Raw genomic sequence first — 12332 nt, forward strand, 5'->3', positions numbered from 1 at the left:
CAGTCTTCGGTCCTGATGTATTTTAAATGGAATATTCCTGTTGAATATATAATTTAATTGCTTAGAAAATGGAGACTCCATGGTTGGGAGGAAAAAATCGACAAGAAAGGTAACAGAGGAACCACGTTGATTGTGCTTCTCCTCGATACTGGTTAACAGTCATTTAATGAAGAGTCTACAGATTGGGTAGAAGACTTAATGAAAAAATTGAACTGGTTTTTAAGGGAACGGCTGCCAGACGGTGTAGCCGGGGACTAACATTCTCAGGCTGAAGCTGCGAAGCCCTAGGTGGGTGTGGCAGGGACTGGCAGGGAGTCTGCGGGGCCTTCAGGGAAGCCCAGGGACAACTCTGCGGCCTCTCAATGACGCCGCCAAAGACCTGGGGGCCCCCTCGCGTCCGGCTGTTCCAATTGGTTGCCAGGTGTCTAAACTAGAAGTGTGGGCACTTGAAGAAACCTCGGCCTGTCTTAGGGTCTCTCGCTGAGAAAGTTTTGGTTTCTAGGACCTAGAGAAGCAGCTGTCCCAGGCCTTCCGCTTCCTGCCCGCAGCCTCATCCTCTCGCACCCGCCAGATCTGGGTCTCCCCAGGCCCAGTCCTCACCCCGCCCACTCGCCGCCACTCTCCCGACACCCAGGCGGCAGCCTCGCTCTCGGCCCCCGCCCGCCCAGAGTCTCCGCGTCCCCGCGCCCCGCCCTGCCCCGCCCTTGCCCAGGCTCTCCCTCACGTTCCCGCGCTGGGAACAGCCACAGCCGCGCCCCCCTGCGGACGCGGGCCCCAGCACCTCCCGGAGACCACACCGGCAAGTCTGGTGTGCGGAAGAGTAGAAACTTCCCGGGAATTTCGATCCCAGAATAACAAATAATAGTTCACTAGGTCACGACGATGATGCAAACCCTAACTTGCAAGGATTTTTTAAAAAGATCTTAACGTACAATCTTTGTTTGTACAAATAAACGAAACCAAACAAAGCCAGCGAGCGGCTGCTGTTTCCCTGGCGAATTTTCTTAAGGAAAAGAGAGATTCCGTCTCTGCCCAGGTATCAACATCTAACGAACGTTCCAGCAGATTGAAACTCAACCTAACAACTGTATCTTCTTAATGCTGATTCCATTTTTATTTCAAATGGGGTAATTTACTAGCCTCATCAAAGTGGTACCTCGTAGGCAGGTGTGTTTTTGGATATCCTCGTAAAGCATTTCTGCTTCTGGGAAGATCTCAGGAGAACCAATAGATGAGGTGTGTGTATGTTGGGGGATGGAGGTGGGATTCTGTACAGCTCATGGCCCTGCTTGTTCAATTTCCTGCAAAACTCATCCTAAAAGCCCCAGGGTTCTCTTTAATAGGTGCCAAATGGCAGGGACCCCAAAGGTCTAAATATTTCATTCTTCCTCCCTATACCTCCCTCACTGCGCCGTCCACTCCCAGCTATAAATTCTAGATTTTTTTTTCCGTCTCTAGAACCCATCTTGTGGATAACTGAGAGTGGCTCAGAGGCACTAATCTGCCCTGGGATGAGGTGGGGGTGGCAGTGGAGGTAAGGCCTCCCACAGGCTCACTGGTTCTGCAGACTGGGAGGACAAAACTCCTACAACTGGCAGGAGGTGAGATGGATGCTGGGACCACAGGACCTAGTCTGCTAGGGGAAAGGGAAACAGGCTCCCTTGCCTGAGGACAGAACCTCAGACTAGACTTGATTGGGTGGACAGGAATGTGGTGCCCAAGAGCAGCAGAGATCCAGGGCAGGAAGTTTCAGCCACCCGACAGCCCCATAGAGATATATTGCCCACATGACTATTTCTAGAAGTGGTGCTTGATTTGTGCTGATCCTTTCATACCCTCCTGGACTCACGATATACAGGTGCTCACTAGCTTAAGCCTTCAGGTGCAATCCCAGTCAGGGAGAAGAAACTTCAGCCTGCCCTTCTCAAGGAGACCCCTCCTGCCTTCCCAGTGTAGGTGGGTGAGACCCTCATAAGGACCCCAAGATCATCTGTAGGAGAATCTTATTCTTGTATTTATAGCCTGGTGTGACTTTATTATCTACTTTTCATCTGTTTCTTCATCCTTCCCCATTTTCCATTTCTTTATTTCAATGCCTATGTTTTATTTGTTTTCTTGTCCAATTCCAGTCATGGCTACAGTCCTACTTTATAGGCAATTCGGTATTGTTTAGCCTAATGTCAATACTAAAAGGAAAAGTAGATGAAGTGGATGGGCTAAGAAATAAATAATGAAAGCCAGTAAGGTCCATATGGGAGACCAGTTGGGGAGTAAGAGGACCAGAGAACAGCCAAGGTCAGCCTATAGAGGACTAGGGAGAAAAATTTTAGAAGCAAAGAGAAGCCGCAGCCTGGAGAAATTCAATTAATGTCAGTAGATGGGGAGGAGGGAGTGCAGCCGGGACCCAAGGCATATGCCTCCCCTGGAGGGGCATAGAGAGGGATAAGAGGGAAGCAGATGTGTGTATGGCAGTCTGCCTCTGAGCTGAGAAGCAAAACCTAGAAAAGCTTGCCTTCCCTTCTTCCAGGCCTTAAGAAGGGGGACTGTCCTGCCAGAGGAAATTAAAAGGCTGTGGAGCCCAGAGTCAAGACCCGGAGTTCGCCTGCAGAACTCCAGCCTGCTCCTTCACTCTGGTCAGCAACAGCTTCCGCAACCTGAGGAGGAACAGATTCAAGAGAACCTGGGGGCAGAGGGCACGGCCAAGGGGAAAGAAAATCGCTTCTAGAAACTTCTGTGGAGGCAGACAAAACTCTTTTTCTGCACACCTGCCCCATCCCTCCTCCCTGTAGTTTGGGGAGGGCATTTTAGAAAAAGAGCCCCTTGATTTTCTCTGACCCTGCCGTTGGACAGCGCCCCCTTTATTCTCCGCGAGCGCGGCCCGGATAAAGGCTTCACTTGGAGGGAGCCCCAGCTGCCTGGGAACTTGACGGAGCGGTTTTGCTGGAACTCGGAGCCCACCCCGCTGCCCTAAACCGAGTCTTTTCCCAGGATGGAGGGCGGATCCCGGCTCCCGGCGATCAGGCTAGGCCGCGGGTTCTGGTGGGGCTGCAGCCCCCAGCTCCCCGTCCCTCCTCCCTCCCCCACCCCGCCCAGCTGGCGCGGCCCCTCAGGGCGCTCACAGTTTCAGAGCCCCAGGACCCCGGCGCAGGAGGAGGCCTGGGCTTGCCCGGGGGCTCAGTGTGAAGAGGAGGGGGAGACCCCCGGGGAGACCCCCCCCCACCCCTCACTCTCCAGGCTGCTTGGGGACTTCGAGGGCCTTGCAACCGGGGTCCTCCCTTTTATGAGGGTCACATACACTGTGAGATATTTTAGCTGCAACATAACCCTTTAAATACCCAGCATGACACCGACTGTGTGAGCGAGGACCTCATTTGGTTGGTGAACGCCGGGGTGCACATCAAGACGCTTCCCTGCCTGGGAGGCCCAGACCCCTCTCCATGGGCCCCGAGGCGGGCGGGCAAGGTCGCGGAGAGGGGCCGCGGCCCAGCACCGGCTGGTCTGGGTGGGAGGGCGGCAGCCCAGACTTCCCGCCGTTCGGCACCCTCTGCTCGGCCCCAGGCCAGAGGCCGCCGGCATTTGAGTCCCCGCCCGGCCGCGGCTCCTCCGTCGGGGCTTTCCCGGGAAAGGCCCAGGCGCCACCTCGCGAAGTCAGCTTGGCCGACTCCTGAGCCCTACTCTGCCACCCCAAAGCGGGGGACCAGGCCCGCGTCCTTCCTCGGTGAGCCGCGCGCTCCCCTCCCTCCCTGTTAATATTCTCCGATAATTTCCGAGGCAAAGATTTCCATCTTTTGGGCGAATTTGTTTCATCTCTCTTGAATTCAGAAACGGAGCCTTCAAAAGTCTTAATGTGTGTTTATTTTTTCTAGCATTCAAATGAATGCGAAGCCACGGATCGAATCCCGTCACTCTTTGGGGGTTAGCTTCTCCCGATATTTCACACGGAAAACAAAACTGGGTCCCTCTTATTTGTACTTGTCCTTAACCTTTGCAGCAACTGCTGTAGATGCGGCTCTGTCCATTCTCTAATAGATTTTACCAGGGGCTGGTGACAGAGAACTGATTTCTTTTCTATTAGGGTTTAGCACATCTTTGTTGAAGGCCTGCAGAATGACCAGGGATTAGATTTGCATCTCTTAGACGCCCTGTGTGGTCTTTGTGCGAAGCTTGTAACTGTTAAAAATGACTTGTTAGGAAGCGTGTGGGCTCTCATCGCTCTCCTTTTGACAGAATGATTGTGAAATTCAGATTGGCCCTGTAGGATTTAGCCCGCAGATTCCACCTGAACCCTAAGCAATTAGACCCTAATCTCAGTGCAATCATATTTGAGTTAGGATTTGTTGCACTTTGTTTACTTCAATTAAAAGCAGTGGAATAATTTTTTCCCCCAGCTTTTAAAGTGAAATCTCCAGGCATACAACCTTAGGACTTCTTAGAAACGGTTTGGGTAGTGATGAGGATTTCTTTTCTGTGTGGTTTCCTCCAAGTCCTCATGCCCACCCCCTTCTCCCATTTAAGTAACTCCTTTTCTCCCCTGTTGCTCGACAGTGCCCAGAGCATCTTCACAGGGGCAATTCGTGGCGCTTGCGAAGAACCGCGTGGTGATGACGCCCAGCTGGAGGGGCGCCCAAGCTCCAGCTGTCCCCCGCCCAAGTCCCGGATGGGGCTCCGACGTCCCGCCCCCGCGTGGAGCTTTCGCGCCTAGGCCAGCTGGCTGACTGGCCCCCGCGTGAGCTCGGGCAGTGGGGGCCCGTCGGGCGTCTTTCTTCCTGCGGCGGAGTAGGCGCCGGCCGCCAGTCCAGCGACACCGGGACTGAGGAGGCGGCGTGGTCAGCCCGACCTCAGCGGGCGTCTCGGGAGCCTTCCACCCGCGCCCAGGGGACCCGCCGCGGCCCTGCTGCGCAGAGTCGGCTCCAGGGGTAGGGGCAAGCGCTCTTTTCGGCAGGGTCTTCCTCTGAGTCCGCACTGGCCCGGCGGCCGTCGCACCTCCCGAGAGCTGGAGGCTTGACTTCATCTCCTCGCTGGGCCCCAGCGACCCAAAGCCCAGGGTTCTGAGCGCAGCGCGCGGAGCGGGTAGCTCAGGTCGTCAGGATCTCTGCTGTTTAACCCTGATGCAGTTCTCAAAAGCTGCCTGCAATTACTGTCAAGTCAGGTCACCTTAGTAGTATTTCTTGATCTGTGGCGTCTATCGCCTACGTTTGTTTATGTGGTACGACGTTGTCACTTTTATTTACCCAGAACATCTCTTCATTTGGGAGACTTGACAATGACTCTGGGTTATCGTTTATTCCATTTTGATTCAGGACCACTTATTTGCTCCTAGTGAGTTTGATTCGATTCCGAAAATTACTGCTTCACCTTTCTCAGTTAATATTCATGAGCAAGCCAACTGCAGGATGTAAACAAAAGAAACAGAGGACTTCAATGCCATTTGTTTTTGAAGGAGGAAGAGGGAGACACCACTTTTTAAACTACCCGATAAACTTTTAAGTAACAGGTGCTCTCATGATCACTTGATTCAAAGAAGATATTTAAAAAAATTTTTTGTACTTAATTGTGTAAGAATCAGGAGAAAGTGAGCCTACAACTATCTCTATCTGTATTCCTGACTAAAAAAATTTAACTGAGAAGGAAGTACTTTGCTGAGACGAAGTACTATGTAAATGCAGAGCTATGGTTACTGGTTTAAGCAGGGAGCCCTCTCTTCTAATATCTTTTGAGGTGCAGTTTGCTTAAAAACAGACACACCTCTTGAGATCATTCTTGTAGCTAGTTACTCTTAACTTTGTTAAGAATCTTTAAGAATTCAAGGGAATAAATGAAGAGAGCTTCTATTTTGAGACTGGATGGTGGGCAGGTGGGAATGCGGTTTTAGAGGGAAGGGGAGCAAGGCCGTGGTGTAATCATCTCTTTGAGATCCACCAGAAGTCTTCGTCTATTGATTGAGGATTCCTGCTTCAAACCAATCCTGTGTGCAGTTTAGTTCAGTTTTTCATTTGTGAATAGGAACTCTATCAAAACCCTAGTGTGACCATGACAATTGGGTAATCACACACAAGGCATCTTTGCTAATGGAGAGATTCTGTAAATATGTTTCTAGTGAATACACAGATAACAGTCACAGTGGAAGGGTCAGGTGCCACAAATCATAGATTACTCTGCCAAGGGTTGCCAGCCATCTGAGGCTTGGAAGGACATTAACTGCCTTTGCATTCTCAGAATACTCTCCTCAGTTCGTGATTTCACTTACTTGACCCTACTTCTGCTATTAAAAAGCTGGCAGGCACAATTAAGGGCAAGCAGGTTGGCTACCTACCCTTCTGGCAGCTCTCCAATATTCCCATTTAGCTGCCAGAAGACAAGGAGAGGAGTGAATCACTCATGTAATCCTGTGGGAGCATCTAAAAGGTACCAGAAAAACTTTAGTGGCAGTGGGCAGGTCCACCAGTCACCCCCATTTCTAAATCGGCTATCTCATAGATGGAATTAATCACTGGGGGAGTTCACTCTGGGAAGGGCAATGATAAGAGGTGACTTAGGCATAGGAACTCTCATGCAGTTTCCTTGGAAAGTAAATTTAAGTGCATTACTTGATAGTTCCAGTTTTGAAAACTGTCACAAACAGAAGTAGGATTTTCATTACTAATAGGGAGCAAATATCAGGAAGAGTTTTCCTTATCTAATAGTAATAAGGGGAAAACTCAAGAGCTTTTAATGAAATTTGGAGGACTATCACTTTTTTCCAGCAGAGCAAACTTCTGGCTTTTAACACTTTACTGTAATAGAGAATTATTACTACACAGATAAGATTTAGGTACTCAACTTTCAGAATAATGTGAAATTGAAATTATATAAACATAGTTTTTTTTTTCTTCCTCAAATTAAAACAAGCAGGTATCTCGCATACAGGGGCATTATAGAAGCAAAACACATCTCTCTCAAATATCAGCATTGTGTTCTTGAGGATGTAAAATCTGGGAATGTCACATAAAAGACTGGTAAGGCTGAGACAAGACATCCTGGGTTCCTTTTGTTGGTAGATAGGCTCTTTTCTCATACTCTTACATTGGAAGTGGTTTGAGGATCTAAAATGAACTACAATCACCAAAGGTGAAGCCATAACATTTATTAGTAGGTACTATGGAAAGTTGGCTGGTTTCATCAATGAAGGGGACTGGCTTGTGTGAGAAGCCTTGTGTCACTTTTTGAACAGAAAAGAAAGACACAATTTACTGAACTATGAGTGGTCAGGAAAGCTAGAAAAATGTATTTTTGGAAGAATATTATATTTTCTAATATGCCAAGAGGTCTTTAGATGTGAGATATTAAAAAACTAATTTTTCCCCAAATTATGTTATCACATTATCATATTCTTTGAAGAATGGAGATAGATATTAGTCATCTACATTACCAAGGAAGAAAAATATTTAAAAATCAGATGACACATTTGTGCATTGTAATTTAAGTAATACTGAGTGGTGAATGATCTTCCAAGTTCATTTAAGCAGGAATGAGAGGGAATGTCTATACAAGTGAATTTAAAAAGACCTTATCGTACAAATATGCCTAAACCCCCATTTTATTAGCTTATTAATACAAATTCTTACTTGCTCTTATTACTAAAAGTCATTTTAATGTAATAGATTCATTTCAGACCCATAAGAAAACCAAAGCCCATGTCTTTTTATACGTTTATGAAGAACTTCAAATGGCCTCACCCAAATTGGAGACATAGGTATACTTTTTCTTGCTTATTAAGTTATAAAGTTGAAATTTATGCTAATGAATAAGAATAAAGTTTTTCTTTTTTAAGGGAGCAGAGAGCAAGTAGACAGAAGGAAATTCCAAGACTATGTGATTTGATAGGTGGTCACATTTTACATTCTTAAATTTAGACCTGTAAACGACCATATTCTTTATCTCTTTATCTGCTGTAAATCTGCTGTTAGTACCTTGTTATAGTTCCTGGCGCATAATATTTGCTCAGTAGATATTTTCTGAATCAATGAATTGAAAACATTTTTCACTACTTCTCTTGTTGCAATCCTTTCTGATATGCAAAATATAAAGATAACGGATTATTATTAGCATTTTTCTTGTTTTTATGTAAACAAAAAATTACTAAAATTCTAGGTAAGTTTGATTCAAAATGACAGAAAAGAGGGCCAATTCTTTGTTAGTAAGAGGAGTCTTTTATATTTCCTTAGCTACATAAATTAAGACTATGTGAGGTGATGTTGTACTGTTTAAAACAAACGTAAAATCCCAGCTACAACACAAAATGAATTTTAGCAATTAATAACTTAGAAAATCCTTAGAGTTTATCTCTTTCTACATTCCAGAATTAAAATTTCCATAACACACCCACCATTGAAGATCTTTAAGATTTGAAAGGGTAACTGTCTTCCGAAGCAATGAGGGAGTCACAAATCCCATCATTCTGTAGGGAGTAGAAGTGGGAATTGGCAAATTCTTTTCATCTACCAGAAAAGAATTTAAAAACTAGTGTTCATTGTTAAGGATAATGGCATATAGGGCTGCTCTGTGGAAGGTGATCTGATGACCAAGGGAAACCCATTACACAAGAGCAATATCTGCTATTACTGTGCTCCTAACTGCTGTCCTGTGGTGAACACATGAGTTGGGGCTATAACCATGGGGCACAATGAAGCCAATGGCGTGGAGTTGGAGGGGCGGTGGTGAATCATAAGATTGGAAGTGGCTTCAAGATTGAGATGCCCTGTGCCTTGTATTAATCTAAACAATTGAAGCATCTTTTCATTGACTTGGGGGCCTGGCTCAAGATTACCTACATGCTAGGGGAAGAATATGCTGGCAAATTTTTTTAAATTTTAAATGTGAATTCTTTTATCAGTATGAGGGTATCATTTCAAGCAGAAAGTGTGTGTTTTTGTGTCAAGGGCATCGCTGGCTTCAGCTGAGCAGGCTCCTTTAGAAGACATTTGCATCATTGGCAGTGTCTGTTCAGCAAGATGTGGAAGAAGATTGAACAGAGTCAAACAGCAATTGAACCTCAAATAAGAGAAATCTGAAATCTAGGTTCCATTAGTTTAAAACGAAAACTTGTCAGCCAGTCATGGTGGCATACACTTGTAGTCCCAGCCACTTGGGGGGCTGAGTCAAGGCAGGAGGATTGCTTGAGCCTAGGAATTCAAGTCTGCAGTGCACTGTGATCAAGCCTACGAATAGCCAATGCACCCCAGCCTGGGACCCCACCTCTATTAAAAAAATTCTCTTTTAAAGCACTCACTTGGCATGAAAATTCTGATACCACTTCATGTTTACATCCAAATATGCATTTAGTCTTAATGGATTGCAGGTTATCCTTTAACTTGTGTTCCTAATAAGAAATGGAGCCATAAAAGGCAATTCTCTTTACCAATATCTAGAACAACAGTGATCCACTGTTTACCTAATAATTCTCCTCTTCATTCACATGAAGTTAGCAACTTACATTTCACTACCAACTTGATGCCAAAGTCAAGTCAATTCACTATAAAGTAAGAGTGATTTAAAAATTGTACTGTAGGCAAAGGTTAATATAATAGAAACCTTAAAAAGAGGTTGGTAAAAATATTCTTTTGACAACGTGTACCCACTTAAGACATTATAAAAAAAAAGAACTGGGGGATGTCACCCAAAGGCCTAAATATTTTGTTATAAGAAAACAAAATTGGTGGTCTTTTTATATTGATTCATTTACTCATTCAGTAAACAGTGCTTACACCAGGCAAAGTACCAGGCATGGAGGGAAAGATATATCTTTAACCTCAAAGATAATGTGTGTGGAGAGATAGTCATGTAAGTAGACACAGTTCAGTGCAATGGGTGGAGCAATGTGAGGTCTGTGCAAGATGCTGTCAAATCCCAGAAGTATTTATGTTTGGCAGAAGGAGAAAAGGTGGTGCTTGAGCTCACTCTTCAAGAAGGAGCAGGGTTTTATCAGGCATTGCAGGTGAAAGGAACAGCATGCACAAAGGCCCAGGGGCAACGAGAAGGCATATCATGTTCAGGGAATCATGCCTAGTTTACATTGCCAGAACATAAAATGTGAGGAGAGTGTTAGAAGTGAAGCTGAAGGGGTGGTACAGGCTAAACATTTTGAAGATCCTTGAATACCAGCCTAAGAAGTGTAGATTTTATCTTATGTAGCAGATGGGAAGCCATTGAGAGAACTCAAACATAATCAGATGTGCATTTTAGAAAGGCCAGGCAGTCAGCAGAGTGAAGAATGGAATGGAAATGGGGGCAAACTAGTGATAATGAGACTATATGGTGATTGTTTTCACCTGCCTCCTTGATGTAAGCGTGCTAAAGAGAACCAACTTTCATTAAATAGATATAAATCCTCAAAGTCTGGCAAGAGTGAAGGCATAAAGGTATTCTTCAAAGAAACATCATTTTAAAGAAAAACACTTCACACTGGGTAAAGATGACCAATTAATTTGGTGAGACCTGCACATACCTTTTACATCTATATTTTGTTTTACTTAATTACATAACTGACACCCATCTGAGGACATTTTTGTTACTGTATTGAATAAAAAAAAGACCGTGTAGTATTGTAGAAAGGGTGTTACCAGGACTCAAGAGACTTCCCTGTAGTTTAACTTCACACCATCGTCTTTGTACGACCTTGGGAAAGTCACTTTAGCTCTTTTAGCCTCCTTTTCCTTGCTTGTAAAATGAGGGGCACAGTGTAAATTATTTGTAATGACACTTTATTTATATCATTCTATAATTTGCAGCTTTGCACTTATTAATCTCTCCTAATGTTTATTTCTCACCCTATCTTAATGATTTTTTTTTTTTTTTACAATTTTAAGAGGGACGGAAATATTTGGAAGACAACCTTTAGAGGTGTTATGTGGGGTAAAACTCTGTGTTGGCTGTACTCCACTTTATTCAGTTAGCCTTTCTCCTGGAAAGAATAAGGATGTTGGTATCCATTTTGAAACACTGCTCATGAGTCACATTTTATCCTTACACGAACAAAAGGACGACTATGTAATCACTTTTAAGGTCTACTAGGCTAATGAATAATTTATCTGTAATTTATAGATTGTAGATTTTTCCTGTCCAAAATGATTCTAATTCTCAGGACAAATAACTGCATGTTCTCAAAAAGCTAGTGTGTGGATACAATTGTGACCCTTAAAATCATAGAAAGTGTGCTGCTTCTAAAAATAGGCTCCTTATTTTAAATTCTTCATTTCTTTGGAAACTTCCTGTTCTTTAATTTTTTTTCAACTTAAGGGCCTGTTTACATTAGCAATATATCTTCTAGAGCCCTGGGAGTTTATAGAGTTTGTACCTAGAGAACATCCCGGCACTATTACTATGCTTCAGAGACATATAGGGGTCCCAGAGCAAATCAAAATGCTTTTAAATTTATGACACGTTGAAGTTGATGAAAATTCATGACGTCTCTCTGTCAGAGCTGCTTGAGTTTAAATCATCAGAGAAAGGTGAGTGCAAAGAATTTTGTTTAATACTTTTATTCTGGAATCCTTCTCATTCCTTGCTCATGGTCCCACGTTTTAGCTCTGTTCTACATAGCAGCCTGATTATAAAAATAAAAAATTAGCAGTGTGTTCTAAATTGCTTTTCAGAATTTTCTTCTTAAACCATTGCTCGGATATTTAACTTTCAAAGAGGAATTGAAATGTAGTTTGAGAATATAGTCACACACTACAGAACGTGCAAAATACATGTGGAAGACCACATGAGTGCTGGTAATTTAACTGATTATGATTTAGAAATATTTTCAAATTAGTCTTTTAAAATTGAAAAGAAAACATTGCAGGGAAATTCACAAAAATAAAAATTCCCAAAATACTGTGGATACTGAGATCAGCTGTTTTTAGGTAAAAATCCATTCAAAGCAAAATAAAAGGCATTGTGTGGTGTGTGCCGGTTAAAACTGAGAACACAAGAGCATTGCAGTTAATTAGAACCAATCAACAGGATGCTTTGCAACGTTTCTCACATCAGTGCACCATCTGATCTTCATAATACACATTTCCCACAGTCTTGATGCAAAAAGGATTGGATATAAATATTTGACTCATCAAAAATATATAATGCTTTTTAACTGTGTTTTCGAATAATTATTTTCAAGTTACTGTTATGAAAATAAGATCTTGAAAATCCCCAAAGGTTGTTCTATTTGCATTTTAAGGGAGATAATCTTAGTTACTTTGTTTTGTTTTAATTTCATTTGTATTTGAACCTGAGAAAAATACTTATTTGTAAGAATATTTAAGGCATGAATTTGAATTATTATATGCTTTACATATGGCTGTTGTACTTGT

The 12332-nt window shown here is 43.8% G+C and overlaps 1 protein-coding gene across 15 annotated transcripts in view; it reads left to right on the plus strand.

Moving 5' to 3' along the window:
• The window catches only part of NKX2-1 (NK2 homeobox 1), a 49451-nt gene that overhangs the window by 12373 nt on the left and 24746 nt on the right, over positions 1-12332 (plus strand). The window contains exon 2 of one of the 15 annotated variants that reach the window (XR_004258043.1): positions 10358-10466. The exons of 13 other annotated variants lie outside the window; for them this stretch is intronic. The gene's annotated coding sequence lies outside the window, so the exon portion shown is untranslated. Of the gene's footprint in view, positions 1-708; positions 1957-10357; positions 10467-12332 lie in introns of those variants that run through there. One more of the 15 variants, XR_004258048.1, reaches the window with a different exon arrangement.

This window comes from Sapajus apella, unplaced genomic scaffold (assembly GCF_009761245.1).
Source record: "Sapajus apella isolate SASKATOON/1434 unplaced genomic scaffold, GSC_monkey_1.0 scaffold50, whole genome shotgun sequence".
Lineage (NCBI taxonomy): Eukaryota > Metazoa > Chordata > Mammalia > Primates > Cebidae > Sapajus > Sapajus apella.